Source organism: Syngnathoides biaculeatus, chromosome 20, assembly GCF_019802595.1.
Source record: "Syngnathoides biaculeatus isolate LvHL_M chromosome 20, ASM1980259v1, whole genome shotgun sequence".
NCBI lineage: Eukaryota > Metazoa > Chordata > Actinopteri > Syngnathiformes > Syngnathidae > Syngnathoides > Syngnathoides biaculeatus.
This window is the reverse complement of record NC_084659.1, coordinates 16,357,832-16,374,950: the sequence shown is the minus strand read 5'-3', so window position 1 is coordinate 16,374,950 and position 17,119 is coordinate 16,357,832. Positions and strand designations below refer to the sequence as shown.

Genomic DNA, 17,119 nt, shown 5'->3' with positions numbered 1-17,119 from the left:
GCTGTCAACAGGCAGGAGGCAGGGTACACCCTGAACTGGTTGGCAGCCAATCACAGGGGATATTGAGACAAACAACCACACTTACAATCACACCTCAGGGCAATTTAGAGTGTCCCAATTAATGTTGCATGTTTTTTTGGAATGTGAGAAGAAAAGCCACGCAAGCACGGGGAGAACATGCAAACTCCACACAGGGAAGTCCAGGACTGAACCCAGGACCTCAGAACTGTGAGGCCAGCGCTTTCCACCTGATCCACTGTACCACCCACACCAATTCTAGAAACATCAATATTTGAATCAGAGTTAGCACAGACCTGGGTAAATATTTTCACATGAAAACTGAAACTTTTGTGTACCTGTGTGTGTGTTTGTGTTTGTGAGCTTTTGTGCATGTGTGTCCGTGTGTGCATTTATTTGTGTGTGTGAGCCACACACCCCCTTTCGTGTTGATCAGGACAACATGGAGGAGAGAATCTGATCACGAACTGAGCAGGGAAAAGGTTTCTCTCCAGTGTGTCTTCTCCTGCGCCATTTAGTTATCCAGGTAAAAGATTTCCCACAAAGATAATTTCCATCACTTGTTGTGAGTGTGACGTGTGAGTTTAGATTTTTTATCATCTCTTCATGGGTGATGAGAGTGCGACATCAATTTTAATGGGGAAAATGTCTTTGATATTCGGTACAAGCAAATTGAGTAAATTTCACTGTTTTAACAAGTGTCATTTATTAAAGATGGCAAATACACTACTACTCAATCATTCATTTGCTTATTTGATGTTGACATCACAAACTATTTGACAAAATACATAGTTTTAGGTCCAAGCATGGGTCCATATTTGAATCACTTCATACATTGCTGTCATCTGTCACTCCACCACAGGAACAATAGCTCGTACCCAAAAATTATGTCAATCACTTATTTAATATGTGGAAAAATCTATTAACTTGTGTGTAAAACCACGGTGGGCGTGTGCCACGTCCTTGCAGGCCTCATGCATGAACCAAAAAACTGTCAACAATCAACACCAACATTTATGCAATCTTTACTCTTGGCGGCTTTAACCTCTGAAATATTACTACAATTAGCCCAATATTTTATATGGATCAAATAAGGGCAGCACGGTGGGGTACCTGTAGAGCGTTGGTCTCACAGTTCTGAGGATCACGGGTCAAATTCTGACCCAGGCTGTGTCTAGTTTGCATGTTTTCCCTGTGACTGGGTGGGTTTTCTTAGGGCACTCCTGTTTCCTCCCACATCCCAAAAACACAATTGGAGACTCTAAATTGCTCTTGACTGTTGTCTGTTTCCATCTGCCCTGCAATTGGCTCGCAACCAGTTGAGGGTGTACGCTGCCTCCTCCGTGAAGATTGCTCAGATTGGCTCCAGCAACAACCCTGGTGAGGCTCAGCGGCTAAGAAAATGGAGAGATTGATATTTGTGGGTTGGATTTCAATGTTGAAAAATGACATTAGAAATTTTAATTCATACTCTGATGGCAATGAATTACTTCCATATTCCTGTTTTGTCTTTCTTTTTTGTGTGTTTTCTGGAAGGTGAAAATTTTTCACAATTTATTATTTTTGGCAGTTTCAGGCCACTGTAGTTACCGAATGCAATTCCGGTGAGTGAAGTATTTGTGTTTTGTTTACGTTTGGCACTTTCAGGCCACTGTAGTTACCGAATGCTAGAAGAAGTTTGCTGGTCCTGCTGACTGACAGGACATAAGCAACAATTTCAGTTGTGTCGAACTGGAGTTGCATGAGGGCCTTGTTAGGAAACAAAGCTGCTCAGCTATTTTTCCGTGAAGAAGAGCCCCACGAAAACCAAAGGATAACATCAACTATCTCCCCGTCGGGGAATCGAACCCCGGTCTTCCACATGACAGGCGGAGATACTGTCCACTATACTAACGAGGAGACCGTTGCACTTGTTTCCCGGGAATAGACGGTCTCCGCTGATGTAGATGAGGCGCTGGTCACATTGGCCATGTTGAGTCGAATGCTTCCATAATATAATATTGTTTGAAAATATTCTGTGTGCGTAACGCTTTCCAAAGTTGTGGTAATCAGACACAGCTAAAAAAATGAATATGGTAGAAGAAAACTCACTTGATTTCAGGTCTCACACACATATTAATTATTCACTTGGAAATAAATTTTTCAGAGGGGAAATTACTGGCTAAATTTAGATATAAAAATATATCTATTTTACGTTTCTTAATATGTTGTTACATTTTTATTTCTAGAAGTGGTGCATTTGGAGTTGTCATTTGCTGTAAGATATAATTATCAAAATTATACATGTATCAAAAAAATGGTGAGTCTCGATGAGTTTCACTTTTTGAATTGAAATGAAACTTTTGACATCATTATCATTTATTGAGATGTGCCATGATGGAAACTTGTGGAATGGTTTTTCAACTTTGGATAATGGCATCAACCCTCATGAATGTCCTGAATAGGAGGGACCTAAGTGAACAGAGTGATTCGTTCGTGAACTGGTCTACGAAGGAACTGAAGACTGATTCGTTTGGTTTGATCTGCCAAGTATGAGTACAATGAGTGATTCGTTTCCCAGAGGAACGACACACTCCGCAGTGAGCGTACTCAGGAGAGCGATTGCTAAATCCTGACTGAATACTGGTGAGAGGTCACGATATTCTTGCGGAACTGGAGAGAGGTCTACTGGGTCGGCAGGAGGGGGAGCGTCTTTGGAGGCTCTAACAACATTAAAGCAAGCAGTGGCAGTGACAGCGAGGACTCCATCCACTTGTAGTTCAATGATTCCAGTCTATTGTGGGCTTGTGAATTTGAGACCAGGGAATACCAAGAACCACAGGCATCCCAGAGGAAGGAATGACAAAGAGGGATATGGTTTCAGGATGATTGCCAGAGATGAGGAGTGAGATTGGTACTGTTTGGTGGATGGCAGGTGACCCAATCATCCAGGGCTGCGAAACTTTACGGGGACGGTGACTGATGTGGCTCGTTGATCAAGAGGTATGATTCTCACTTTGGGTTTGAGAGGTCCTGGTTTCAACTCCTGGACAAGCCCAGCTATGCCATCTGTAGTTGCTCAGTATGCTGCAATAATACAAGTTGCTCATTTGCTCAAGGTGGCCCTTGAAGCAAGCAAAGGGGTCATTGAACGTTCCTGTGTTGGTTGAAGGCAAACGATCTTTGTTTTGGGTGCCAGCCAAATGATCAATGAGATATGCGATTATCTCCATCATTTAAAACACCCTTGTTGCCCATGTGACAAGGAATAAAGTCATGTGCTCTTCTTTGTGGGTTCTTTGTACTTTGGTTATACTTCTCAAGGAGAGCAGGACTCAATGGGGTCCCAGTATTTGAAATCTCCGATAAGATCTCTTTGGAAATTTCAACACCCAGTATGACAAGTGATCATGTTTTTCATTTCTGTGGACCTTGTTCTTGCAGTATGCTTCTTGATTATTTGTGGCTTTGAAAAGAGCAGTTTTCAAGTCCCAGAAAAAAACTCGGGGGTCTTGTTGGGATGTCACGGTTAGAGGGGCATGTGAGACATGTCAAATAGTAACACAAACACATTCAAAAAGTTTCTTGAACAAATGAAGAGTTTGTTTTCAAAACGAGACATAGGCATTTTTTTCAGATTTACAAAACTCGCGCCAAAATTATCCAGCTCCGAATGGATAATAAGAATATTGGCTTCCGTTTGGCAGGATAGGGAGACTAAGGGTCGTCTCATTAGTATCGTGGACAGTATCTCCACCTGTCATGAGGAAGACCGGGGTTTCATTCCCTGACGGGGAGTTAAATAAAGCTACCTTTTGCTTTTTGTGGGGTTCTTCTTTGCGGAAAGCAAGCCGAGCAACCTTGTTTCCAAGTAGGAGCCTCACACGTATTAAGCGAATAGAAGGACTGCTCCTAGTTTGAACCTCGGTCCCATGAACTGTGATGCCAACAGTCTCACGAGTTGCACCATCATGCTGCCCAAGAATGTTTCAGTGTTTCGCAATTTGTTTTGTTTTGCATAGCTGCCCACGAGTAACTGCACCTGAACATTTGGGCAATGCAAGCTCATGAGGTGGTTTGCTGGTCGTGCAGACAGACATCATGAAAGCAGCAATGTCAGTTGTGTAGGACAGTAGTTGTCATATTTGCCAAAGATGCACGAGGTCCCTGTTTGGAAACAAAGCTGCTCTGCTTGCTTTCCGCAAAGAAGAACCCCATGAAAAGCAAAAGTCAACCTGATTTAATTCCCCGTCAGGGACTCAAACCCCAGTCTTCCGCAGGACAGGTATAGATATTGTCTACTATACTAACGAAGAGACTTGTAGGCTTATTTCCCAGAAAGAGAAGCTCTTCGAATACATGAAAACGCGCTATGAATCCCAATCACACAAAGCTGATGCCATAAGACAGCCCCTTCACTTCTGGTCTCTGTTGGTGTAGTGGTACACATACCTATGTTTCATGTAGGCAGTATGGGTTCTATTCCTACTCATCGGTGGTTTTGCAATGTTCCCTGCAACTCTCTGGCAACCAGTTCACAGTCTCTTGTGCCTTTTGCCCAATGTTAGCTGGGGAAGGCTCCGGAACTTCTGTGACCCTTGTTGAGGATAAGCAATTTGGAAAATGCATATGGTCCCTTCTCTTTGACGGTCCTCTCGAGTGGGTGGCTGTCGCTTAAATTATTTCTCCCTCCGATAATCATGGGTTATACATCTCGTCTCCCTTCTTCTGATCTTGGCGGAGGGCACGATCGGGCTTCAAGAGTTCAATCTTGCTGAATTTGGACCGAATGTTCTGAATCCTCAACGTGGGACGCCCCTGATATGTTACTGACTCACAAAAATATACATTCTTTTATTTTGTGGACCAACTATTATTGTATCTTCTTGTTCATGTATTTTATCTTTGACTCCCATAGGCAAATGTTTATACTTTAAAAGGCCTATATAGACACTTATTCAATAAATCTGGGATCATGAATGAAGGGTGCGGGGGGGGGGGGGTATAGGGGCTAGCAACAGAGATGCAGTTGTAATTTTGGAATCCGATAGTGATGAAATATTTGCTTTTCAGCCAGATTTTGTCCGAGTTATATTTTAGATATGTCAGTCTGTCACATCAAGTGTGTGTGTGTGTGTGTGTGGGTGTGTATGGACTATATATATCACAAAGACATTTCTGTCGATGTCATTTTGTGACAGAAATACTTTGCCTGGCTGTCATAGCATCGGATGACCCACGATGAGGATCGAACGCGTTGTGTTGGTTCATGTTCCGAAACTGCATCTGATCTTATTTGATCCATATAATCTGAAATATCCATCAGATTGTTGTAATATTTTCAGTAGTTGAAGTTGCCAAGAGTTGAGATGTCTGCATAAATTTTGTTGATGATTCTGTACAGTTTTTGGGTGCATGCATGAGGGCTGAGAGGATGTGGCACTTGCCCGCTGTGTTTTTGTGATTTTAATGATGACACCCAAATAAATTGATTTTTCCACATACTACATAAGTGATTCACATGTTTTTTGGGTACAAGGTGTTGTTCAGGTGGTGCAATGACAGATGACAGCCATGTATGATATACTCTCATGCCAATTTGAACAAAGCCGAGTTTGGAAACTCAACATAAGTTGTTTTCTTTTTAAATGTCCAGATAAGTTCTTGAGCCAAAACACAAAACAACAAAAAAATAAAGTACAAAGCATGAAGACCCATATATTCAACACTGTATGCATTTTGTCCAATGTTTTAATGATGTCAATAACAAATAAGCAAATGATTGACTGGAATATGTGGTTGTCTACTGTCAAATGTATTTGCGTGTCCAGTATATCAAAGGCATTTTCCCCATTAAAAAGAAATTAATGTCTTTCAACCAGTGGGAAGCTTCCACGAACAAAATGCTCTCAACTTCACGCAAATGTAGACCAAGAAATATGTGAAAAAAATCTGCAAATCTGGGGCACTGTGGAGTATCACCAGCAGGCGGCCTCTGAACTCCACAATGAGTGCCGACATGATGTCACACTCTCCTCACTGACAAAGAGATGATAAAACGTCTGAAGTGGATTTGACATGTCACACTGACAACAAACAATGGAAAAATTCTGTGTGGGAAAGCTTTTAGTCCTTCCATCCATCCATTTATTTAGCCACTTATCCTCACAAGGGTCATGGCGAGTGCTGGAGCATATCCCAGCTGTCACTGGGCAGGAGGCTGAACTGGTTGCCAGCCAATCGCAAGGCACACCGAGACAAACAGCCACACTCACAATCACACCTAGGGGCAATTTAGAGTGTCCAATTGATGTTGCATGTTTCTGGGATGTCGGAGGAAACCAGAGTGCCCGGAAAAACCCCACGCAGGCACGAGGAGAACAAGCAAACTCCAGACAGGCAGGTCCGGGGTTGAACACAGGACCTCAGAACTGTGATGCCAACACTTTACCAGCTGATCCACCATGCCGCCTCCAATGTATACATCTTTGTCTGAATATCCATATTTTTTTATATTTTGTCACATAACATTATTGCAGGTCCAGGACAGTTATTGCAGTGTTAATATTTAATTGAAGAATATATTCATTACTCTAATTGTTGATAAATTAGAGTTACAATGTTTATTGATGAACTAAAACAATATGATAATGTTGGGAGTGACATGAATGTTGCTTTTCATCACAATCCAAGATTCGAGCATAGAAGCGGTTGGACTTGTATCCTGGATCAAATATATCTGAAGATTTTTATGAATGCAATAAAATGTTGAGATGATTCACTTGATTGACACAAAAATGCAGATAAAACCTTTCGGTTTCACTGGTGCTGGCTCACCATCCTGCAGGTTTTAAGCCTTGTTGCCATGGTGACAGTTTTAGAAAAACAACCTTGCCACCTTTCAACAGCTGTGATCGTATAGTGGTTAGTACTCTGCGTTGTGGCCGCAGCAACCCTGGTCCGAATCCGGTTCACAGCAGTTCTGTTGAGTTAATTTTTTTAGTCCTTATGGTTGATATTTGTATGAATCTCTTTAGAATTACAAAAATCAACGGACCAAACACATTGATGGAAGTAATTAATTAATCCATCAGAATGCCAAAGAAAGGACCCTACAAATAGTAACACAAGCACATTCAAACCATTTTCTTGAACAAATAGCCATAGAATTTTCAACACTGTTGACCAAATGGGATTCCCGACCACTTGCTGAGGCCGTAGCACAAATAAAGCACCATGAAGATTTGGACCGTGTGGAAATTAACTGGCTGCAAGGACTCATTTGGGCAGACATGTTATCCATTGCACCATTTGCCTCACGGTGGCTTAAAGCCTTACCCAAGCCCATCTTAAGGACTGTCACTGTCCCACGCAAATTTCAAACCTCAGGACTAAAGAAATTAACTCCTGGAATTTGGTCCTGCTGTGACTCAAATTTGAACCAGGGTTGCTGCAGCCACAACACAGTGGACTAAGCACTATATCATGTCGGTACGGGACGAACATGCAAACCCCACACAGATGGGGATGGGATTGAACCCATGTTCTCAGAACTCCAAGGCCAATGCTCAACAGCCGCAACACCGTAAAGTCCTTGCTCACACCCAGTTTTGAAACAAGTACCAGGCACACATCAGCTGCTTTAATCTATGGAAACGTCCACTCTCCTTAAGATTTACAACATGAGCAAAAAAAAACAAATAAAATAAATAATACAGCTCCTTGACAAGCAAGCAAGAAAAAAAAGCTTGTTTCCACCCGGTCTCAAACCAGGGACCTTTCACGTGTGAGGCAAACATGATAACCACTACACTATGGAAACTGCCAGGCTGTGCTTTTGAGAGATGAAAGATGAAACTCTACTTCAGAGTAACGCTTCTCAGCAGTTGCTCCAACACAAACATCAACAATGAAATTTTGAATGACGACAAAGTTGGAAGAAGTGGACATTTGGAGTTTCACCCTATAACTTCAAATTTACACCTCAGTGACAAATGAAACATTCCTGACAAAAGCAGAAGTCAGTCAAAGGCTCGACCAGTCAGCTCCTAACCCATGATATGTCCTTTTCAGTGGAAAAGTTTGTGAATTCAAAGTAGAAACCTTGATATCCATCAGAATGCCAAAGAAATGACCCTAATGTGATTCGAACACATAACCTTCCGATCTGGAGTCAGCCACGATACCGTTGCGCCACAGAGCAGGTAATGAAGGGCTTTTGTGGAGGTGTAAGCTCAACAGGAGGCGATATAATTGCCAATACAAGCGACTGACATGCCTGACCGGTGAATCAGTGTAAAAAAAAAGCTTGCATTGTATTTGTCATTGAAGTCAGGACTGGGCAATTTTCTCCCATCTTTGAGGGGACGTTTTTTTTGCCCATGAGATGATCAAACACTGAATTCATGTCTCTGAACAAAACATTTGGAAGGGGGGATCCAGAGTTGAACTGGAGACCTCTTGATCTGCAGTCAAATGCTCTACCACTGAGCTATACCCCCTTACTGTCACAGTGCCTCTTAGTGGTGTAGACAATACAATATTCATCATTTGTACAATTGGTTTCAGTTGTGAAATGTGTATGTGTTAGGTCCAAAGCACGGACTTCTCACTCAATGTGGACCCAGAGGCTCCGGCACCAGGATAGAATGATGAGACAGAGGCAGAGTTGTTTTTTACCAAACTGCAGTTTGGGGAGAGCTTGGGGGAGAAGAACATATCCTTCACGCCCGCACGTAAGACTCTCTCCGAGCCCCCCCAAAACCACACATTTTATTGAGCTTCACACATAGGGTGGGGGAGAGCAGGTTTCACAAGACAAGTAAGGTTGTTTTGCAGAGACAGTTAATCTTCTCAAGGCCGGGTGTCCTCTGATTAGACACAGTTCTTCCTGTTACAAAAACCCACAAGAATGCAGCTATCATAAATTTGCAGTCACTTTGAGCTCTTAAACTTCCCATAGACAAACAGCACACACACGCATCCCTGCACAGCAACAGAGTCATTAAAAGAGATTTATGACACATGAGGTGATACATTTCACAGGCCTCTGTGAAATGTGTAAGCTTATCTTACAGAACACCTGTCTATCAGCTAGAATTCTGACTCTCAAAGACCTGTTAGGCCGCCTTGAAAAGTCCACCTCCACTCCATGTATTATCCTGAATCAGATGCACCTGTGTGAGGTCGTTTGCTGCATAAAGACATATTTCATGATTCAATTGATGCATCTCTGCTATATAATTACTTTAAAAAGGCAGATGTGGTTGATAAAGGAGTTCTCGAGGTATCAAGAAACAATATATATATTTGTGACCTAACCTTCAAAGAAGACATTTCAGGTGAACATATCAAAAACATTATTCTGAACTGGCTTTGAAACCACATGCAAAATAAACAACCGAGCTAGCCAGGAGTTGAACCTAGAATCTTCTGATCCGTAGTCAGACGCGTTATCCATTGCGCCACTAGCCCTACACAAAAGTGCACCTTCTGCAAACCCATGTATACAATTTTCACTGTACCACACCTGCCAAATAACAGCATCGAAAAAGGCGACTGAGGGGCTTTATTCCTGTTGTGACCCGGAATTGAAGAAGGATTGCGTGGCAACAAAGCAGAGAACTAACCACGACGTGATCACAGCTTTGTGAAAACTGCCATGAAAGTTGTCTGTATATAGCTGCCACAAAAGTTGGACGTATAAAGCTGTTGGCTGCAGTGAGAATGCTTAACGATCCAGGACTGACCTGTATAGGGAATGCCAAGTCAGATTGTCTACTTGTGAGGATGCGGTGATTTCATTGGCACGGGCCAAGTTCGTCTCCGGGTCGTTACAGGCAAATTCTTCAACTTGTTTTGTCAAGTGATGATCAAGATTGACAATTCTGTAGATTAACCTGTTTTACTGGCAAAAACATCGACTTCAGCATTATATATGGATACTCTATGCCAAGTGTCTCTAATGTTTCCATGTACCTTCATTTATTATGACCTTCTAAATGTTTAACGGTATCGGACAATGTCTGGGTGTCGTGCTATAAGACGTATTTTTGTTTCGTCTCAACGGACTTAGCATTGAACAGTGCTTTGCTTGACTGGCAATATGGTGACATAAACAAAAGTCACGTGTTTTTATGACGGCGTGAAAGTGGACACCGAGATATAACATGAGTCAGTGGGTTCAGGGCCCAGCCCAGTTGTTTCCATAGTGTAGAGGTTATCATGTTTAAGTCACATGCAAAGGTCCACGGTTCGAAACTGGGTGGAAACAGGCAGTGTTTTGTTGCTTGCTCGTAAGAAAGCTGTTATTGGATGGAAGAAAAGAAGGAGGGAACACACAACAAAATGAGGAAGGAAGGGAACAGGAAATGACAAAGAGAGGAAAAATGGAAGGAAGGAAGGAAGGAAGGGAAGAATAAGGAAGGAAGCAAAGAATTAATTGAGGAAGAAAAACAAGGATAAAATGGTGGGAAAAGGGTTGGAAGGAAGGAGGGAAAACACTGGAACAAGGAAGGGAAGGAAAGAAGGAAGCAAGAAAGCAAACAAGGAAGGGAAGACGAGACAAACTAGAAAAATGCTGCAGTGGAAACTAACATGTTGTTTGCAAAAAAAAATACATGAAACTATTTCAGAAAAAATCATTTCTTTCTCATTCAGAAGAAACAAGTTTAAGTTAAAGCGAAAAACAGAACCATTGCTCTGTATTGTTGACCCCAAGTATTTCAAGTCATCCACCTTCGCTATCCTCTTTTTCCTCCGCTCCTCTCATTCACGCTCATATGTTCAGTTTTACTTCGGCTAATCTTCATTCCTCTCCTTTCCAGTGCGTACCTCCTCTTCCCATCACCTCCATGATAAAATAATTTAAACACAGCACCTAAACTTCGAGCCTTACTCCCATTCCACTTGCTCTCTTGGATGCACAATATATCAACCTTTCTCCTAATCATCATGTCAACTAACTCCTGAGCTTTTCCTGTTATCGTCCCAACATTCAAAGTCCCTACAGACAGCTGTAGGTCTTGTGCATTCCCCTTCTTCTTCTTCTGACTAAGCCCCTTTCCTCCTCTTTTTTCTTCTTTTCTTCGACCTACATTATCTGAATTTATACCTATGCGTTGTAGATTAACATTTCCGGGTGCGGGTGTCGGAAGCCCGGGCAACGACCTAACTGTTGTAGAATTAGCATGATGAACGCTCATATATGTTTGGCACAGTTTTACGGCCGATGCCCTTCCTGACGCAACCCTCTGCATTTATCCGGGCTTGGGACAGGCTGACAGGTAGCACAATAATGTGCTGCCCAACGGGCTGCAGGTAATAAAAAAGAAGCAATCAGATAAACAAAGTCAGCCTACCTACTCTATGTAAAAGTTAAGGTCAAATGAAAGCAATCACAATAAACACAGAGAGCACATTAGGTACACAAATCACACACTACCTGTGTTAAAAATATAAAGGATATGGCGATTTAAAGGATAGGTGGATGGAGGGGATTCAAACCACAATGGCCCTCACTAGTAGTTGAGGCCCATTGTGGTTGAGTCGAGAATTGATGTTTGGTCCTCGTTGTGTACTCGACGCAGGCAATACGTTAGCGCGGTAGGCTAACTTGGGCTGAGCAGCTTCGATGCGAACGATACGAGATAAGATTTGTTAAATTTATTAAGTCCTCACAGCCCTCGTCGTATAAGTTATGAAGATACTCACGTTCAACGTTTCTTCAGTTAACAAGCTCAGGTAAGGAATACGAGGCTGATGAGCAAGTTTATGTTGGGGTTTCCACTCGCCCAACCTCTTTCAACCGTTTAACTGGAAAATTAGGTTTAAATGGTGTTTTAGTCCTTTAAAGTGGTGATAGGAGAATTGTGTCGATGTTTGAAACTGTTCCCGGCTAAATTGGTGACTCAAATCCAGACCGGACTCAACGGTCGGATACGAAGTGCATTAAAAACACAAACAAAAACATAAAATATTAGTGGCAAAAAGCTGCCTGGACACTCAGTTTGCTTTTCCTTTCCTTTCTCTCGGTTTCCTGGTCCTCTTGCACTTGAGAGAGTCTGGCTGCAGGCCTCACCTCGCATCTCAAGTCCCATCCTGCAGACCCCCAACTGCCATCGTCAAGCAGGGAGCAAAGTAGGATCATTTGAAAATTGTGTCCATTTCTGTTTCAGCGTTTAAGGGACTCAGATGAATATTTTCTAGTTAATCATTAATTTCCGGTTTCAGCATTAAAGCCATTCATATACAGCACTGCACACTTCATTTACACACTCCTTTCATTCCTGGTTGAAGTGTTTTAATATTGTATTAATAAATCAGTGACTACTTAAAATGGGTAGAAGTGAAGATGATGATGACTCTTCAATCAATCTACCATTGATGTTTTCATGGAATGGAAGGAAACCAGAGGTCGCAGCCGCCGTCACGTTTTCCTTGTCACAGGTAACTGCCGGCCAAGATGGCGCCGCAAGTAGACTAGAAAGCGCTGCGGCGCACCACAGCAGGACTGCAAACAGGTTAGTTGTCATGATGAGAATGAAGAACTGGAAATGGCACACATCACATCACATGAGACCCATACGGACTTTAACCAGACTGAGGAGCTCTGAGGACCAATCACAGTGGAGGACAAATGCACAACACCTGTGTCCTATTTAGTGGTGGTTGTCATTTCAAGCAATCACCTTCATTCACCTCACCTGAGCACTTTTGGAAAGAAAACATTAACTGGAGTATCAGTTTTAAAAATACAGGATGTCCCAAAAAAAAATGTATACATACTTTGAATAATGATATTTGTGAATTCTTTTACATGTTAAAAATGATTTGAATTACAATAGACGTCAGGTTTACAATTATTTAAAGTGTGAATACATTTTTTGGACACCTTTTACTGTATATACTGTCTACGTTTTTGGAGGAAAATATGAACATCCATCCATCCCAGCTGTTATCGGGCAGGAGGCAGGGTACACCCTGAACTGGTTGCCAGCCAATCACAGGGCACATAGAGACAAAGAGCCACACTCCCAATCACAGCTAAGGGGAATTTAGCGTCCAATTAATGTTGCATGTTTTAGGGATGTGGGAGGAAACCGGAGTGCCCGGAAAAAAAAAACCCACACAGGCAAGGGGAGAACATGGAAACTCCACACAGGCGGGTCCAAGATTGAACCCGGGATCTCAGAACTGTGAGGTCAACGCTTTACAGCTGCTCCACAGGCCGCCATCTTTGAAGCAATATGTGTGAATCACAACCAACCTTATCACTGAGTCAAGGAAACCGTGAAGATTTTATCGCATTTGCTTCCATCCATTGAAAAAAAAGCGGCATGAAGTTACTTTTCATTCCAAAATGCTGAGCTCCAGGGTATACCCTTCAAAATAAGAGTCGAGAAATTTTTGAGGGAGGCATTTCCAATCATAAGGCAAGAAGATTTTAATTTCGTTTTGAGGTACAAGTGAATTACTCTTCACGGTAATCCTTGAATAAGAAATGGTGAGTTGACCAAGTCGAGAATCAGAAAGCCAAGTTGAATAAACAGTAAACTGCCATCAATCGTGTTCTTTCATCAAGTAGGAAAGAACCCTGACCCACCACAGTCATCTGCCTCATCCAAGACGGTCCAGACGGAGTCTGCGTATCAACAGGAAGTGGAGCGACTGGAGCTGAGCATGACTTCCCAGTTCTAATCCATTTGGTTTCCTTTTGGCGTCTGGGGCAAAGTTTGCATTGTTTAAACGGTGTCTCAATTATGGACTCTGATCCTACAGCATAGACTGAAATGAACATTAGACTTGGTTCTCTAGCAGTATCAATCTCAAACCTATGAACCAAAAGGCAGCGTGTGTGGGGAAAAAAAACTCATTTATGTTTCAACTAAGTTAAATAGCATTGAAATTAATTGTGACTGTTAGATCACATTAACTTCCTGTTTTAAGCTGGTAGACTTGAAGTAGAATCCGCTTGTTCATTGTTGCATAGTTGGTTGTTGACGGCGCCTTGTCATCGAGTAATGTACAATTTATGAGCAAACAAATTTAAAGTTGATACTCTGAATACAAGTAAATAAGCATATTCAATCCCTTATAGTGAGTATAATTATAAATTGTGACGTCTCATTTAGGCAGTGCAGTGATTCAGCTTGTAATGTGTCGGCCTCACAGTTCTGAGGACCCGGGTTCGATCCCGGGCCCGCCTGTGTGGAGTTTGCATGTTCTCCCCGTGCCTGCGTGGGTTTCCTTTGGGCACTCCGGTTTCCTCCCACATCCCAAAAACATGCAGCATTAATCAGACACTCTAAATTGCCCCTCGGTGTGATTGTAAGTGCGACTGTTTGTCTCTATGTGCCCTGCGATTGCCTGGCAACCGGTTCAGGGTGTACCCCGCCTCCTGCCCGTTGACAGCTGGGATAGGCTCCAGCAATCCCCGCGACCCTCGTGAGGATAAGCGGCAAAGAAAATGGATGGATGGTTGTCTCATTTAGGAATCGTGCATACAACTGTGATTTATTTGTATATAAGACTATTGACATAAACTATTCAGAAGCAAATATTTAAAATATATACGCCGGTGTAATATGGCTGTTGAATGTCAAAACAATAATGTCATAATTGAGTGTCAACAATGTCATAATTCCAAGCTTAAATAATATATTTGGCCTGCTTCATGTTTTCAGTTCTAATAAACAATTGGGACTTGTATTATTTTTGTCTGCCTTCGGGAAGAATCTCGTCACTGCTTGCACCTTTGGTCGAGTATTGGCTGCAGTTGGATGCAACTCTTCCCCTCCCTCACTCTGCAGGACTTTGCCAGGCCAATACAAAATTAAAGAAGGAATCAAGGTTAAAGATTTAAATCATTTTTATTTTCGCTAAACTCCATTCCATGTATGATGAATCCAAATTGAGCATAACTTTTTTTTCAGGCTGTAGAGTGGGGGATCCTTCATGAACCTGTCACTCTTGCAGAGTACACACGCATCACTGGCCAGCCTGGATCGCCAGCAGGACTCGGACTCTCTCCAAGTGGTGTTCTTGGAGCGTCACCGGATGGAATCGTTGAGGTCAAGTGGGCCTGGTCAGCCAGAGATGAAACACCCACCCCAGCAAGCGGCTGAGAGGAAGGACTTCGATAAGGTTACTGGCTCATTGAAGCTAAAAAGGCATCAAATACAGCGTCGTCTGTTCCAAGTGTGACTTTGTGGTGTGGACACTTAAAGGCACAGAAATCATTCCCGTGACGAGGGATCCATCCTGGGCTTATACAAAAATCGCTAATATATTTTACAGATCTTTCACTACAGATGAATTTGTTGACATGACATAAAAAGAAATCTTTGAACCCAGGAAATTTGCATTTTTTTTTGTCCCCCATGAAATCATCACTAATACAAGTATATGAAGTATTTCTGGATTCACAGTAGATCGTCATCAACAAAAATTACAACTCACCGTTGACATTAATCCACCCACCCATCATTCCATGCATGAATAAACCCAGGCACTAACATTGAATCCTCGCACATGTGCCAAGGATGTCATGAATTTAAGTTTGTGAATAATATAACAGCACCATCTTACTAACTACCAAAAACAAAAATGGATCTTTGCATCTGAAAAGACATCAAATATTCTCTCAGATACAGTCATTCACACAACACACATTACAAATTGATATTAATTGACATGGTTGTAAATCAGAGAACCAGTCATTTATTGTTATAAATTTAACACCGACACCATCTTGCTTTTACCGCAGCCAACTTTCGAGACCAGATGGAAACGGGCTTTGATTTGTCGCTTACTTGTCAGGGAGCTGTTTTATTTCAGCTGGTGGTCACGTTGTAAATTTTGAGTTGAGCGTAAGTCATCAGGAGACACGGTAAAGTGTTGGCCTCACGGTTCTGAGGTCCAAAGTTCGATCCTGTCCCTGTCTGTGTGGAGTTTGCATGTTCTCCCCGTGCTTGTGTTGGTTCACGACTTTCACTTCTGCTATTTTTCAGTGCAAAGAAAATTATGGTCAATATCTGGGTTGCTTTCTTTCATGAGAGTTCAACCACAGGATGAAAATGTTTCCATTAAACACTGTACACTTTAAAAATGTCACATATGAAATTAAATATTTATCTTTTACTGAGAGAACAGTCAGTTTCTTCAATGTCACCCTCTGCTTTTTTTTTTGGGATCTTGCATCGTGCACAGTTTTTTTTTATACAGCAATACTGTAATTTAATGTGTTGTGTCTGACCAGCTGTAAAGATGAAAGCAAACATGTTGTTACGTAATCAGCTTTACAAACAAATTTGATTTGAGGGATTCCAAGAGGGGTGGCACGGTGGCTCAGCTGGGAAACCGTTGGCCTCACAGTTCCGTGGGTTCAATCCCAGACCCGCCTGTATGGAGTTCGCATGTTCTTCCTGTGCCTGCGTGGGTTTCCTCAGGGCGCTCCGGTTTCCTCCCACATTCCAAAAACATGGAACATTAGTTGGACACTCTAAATTACCCCTCGGTGTTATTGTGAGTGTGGCTGTTTGTCTCAATGTGCCCTGCGATTGGCTGGCAACCAGTTCAGGGTGTATCCCGCCTCCTGCCCGTTGACAACTGGGATAAGCTCCAGCACTCCCCGCGATCCTCGTGAGGATAAGCGGTGAAGAAAATGGATGGATGGGTGGATTCCAAGAGCTTGTACCACATTTCCCCCCAAAACCCAAAACTCGTCGGAAACTTTTGAGTGGATGTTGGACACATACTGACAAAAGATTTCAAAAGTAATCACATTTATCACTAAAGGAGAAGTAGATATTAAGGTTTGAGGAGGCCTTTGTAAAATTTGATAACAATTCAAGCTTGTTTCCCAAGTAAACCTGGAAGAGTTTGAAAATGACACAAGTATAAAAGTAAAAGTAACACAAGGGGAATCTGTTAAGTGCAGCACATTTGAAAGGAGTTCTTTTCTCAATCCATCAATCGGAAAACCTGTTCCACGTCCGGCCACGGTGGTCCAAGGGTCGGTTGGCCATTCTGGCAATCAACCTCCTTGCTGCTGGGACTTCGGTCTGAGTTCTCTGCCACGGATGTCTTCAGGCCGAGGCTGCACATCTGTTTGCAAGGACTG

The 17,119-nt window shown here is 42.4% G+C and overlaps 1 long non-coding RNA gene and 4 other non-coding genes across 7 annotated transcripts; 1 reads left to right on the top strand and 4 right to left on the bottom strand.

Annotated features, from left to right (window-relative positions):
• Positions 1 to 1,845: 1,845 nt before the first annotated feature.
• On the bottom strand, positions 1,846 to 1,917 carry trnad-guc (transfer RNA aspartic acid (anticodon GUC)). The gene has a single exon. It is a non-coding gene; the product is annotated as a tRNA-Asp (tRNA).
• A 5,829-nt stretch (positions 1,918 to 7,746) lies between these two features.
• trnav-cac (transfer RNA valine (anticodon CAC)) lies at positions 7,747 to 7,819 on the bottom strand. The gene has a single exon. It is a non-coding gene; the product is annotated as a tRNA-Val (tRNA).
• A 607-nt stretch (positions 7,820 to 8,426) lies between these two features.
• On the bottom strand, positions 8,427 to 8,498 carry trnac-gca (transfer RNA cysteine (anticodon GCA)). Its single transcript has one exon. It is a non-coding gene; the product is annotated as a tRNA-Cys (tRNA).
• Positions 8,499 to 9,398: 900 nt separating this feature from the next.
• trnar-acg (transfer RNA arginine (anticodon ACG)) lies at positions 9,399 to 9,471 on the bottom strand. The gene has a single exon. It is a non-coding gene; the product is annotated as a tRNA-Arg (tRNA).
• Positions 9,472 to 12,102: 2,631 nt separating this feature from the next.
• LOC133493525 (uncharacterized) lies at positions 12,103 to 17,116 on the top strand. 3 transcript variants are annotated; one of them, XR_009793036.1, is made up of 3 exons: positions 12,103 to 12,518; positions 14,731 to 14,847; positions 14,931 to 17,116. It is a non-coding gene; the product is annotated as an uncharacterized LOC133493525 (long non-coding RNA). The 3 variants fall into 3 exon arrangements; XR_009793034.1 differs by lacking the exon at positions 12,103 to 12,518 and adding an exon at positions 12,980 to 13,501 and having other exon boundaries at positions 13,583 to 14,847; XR_009793035.1 differs by lacking the exon at positions 12,103 to 12,518 and adding an exon at positions 12,980 to 13,501 and having other exon boundaries at positions 13,580 to 14,847.
• Positions 17,117 to 17,119: the final 3 nt, after the last annotated feature.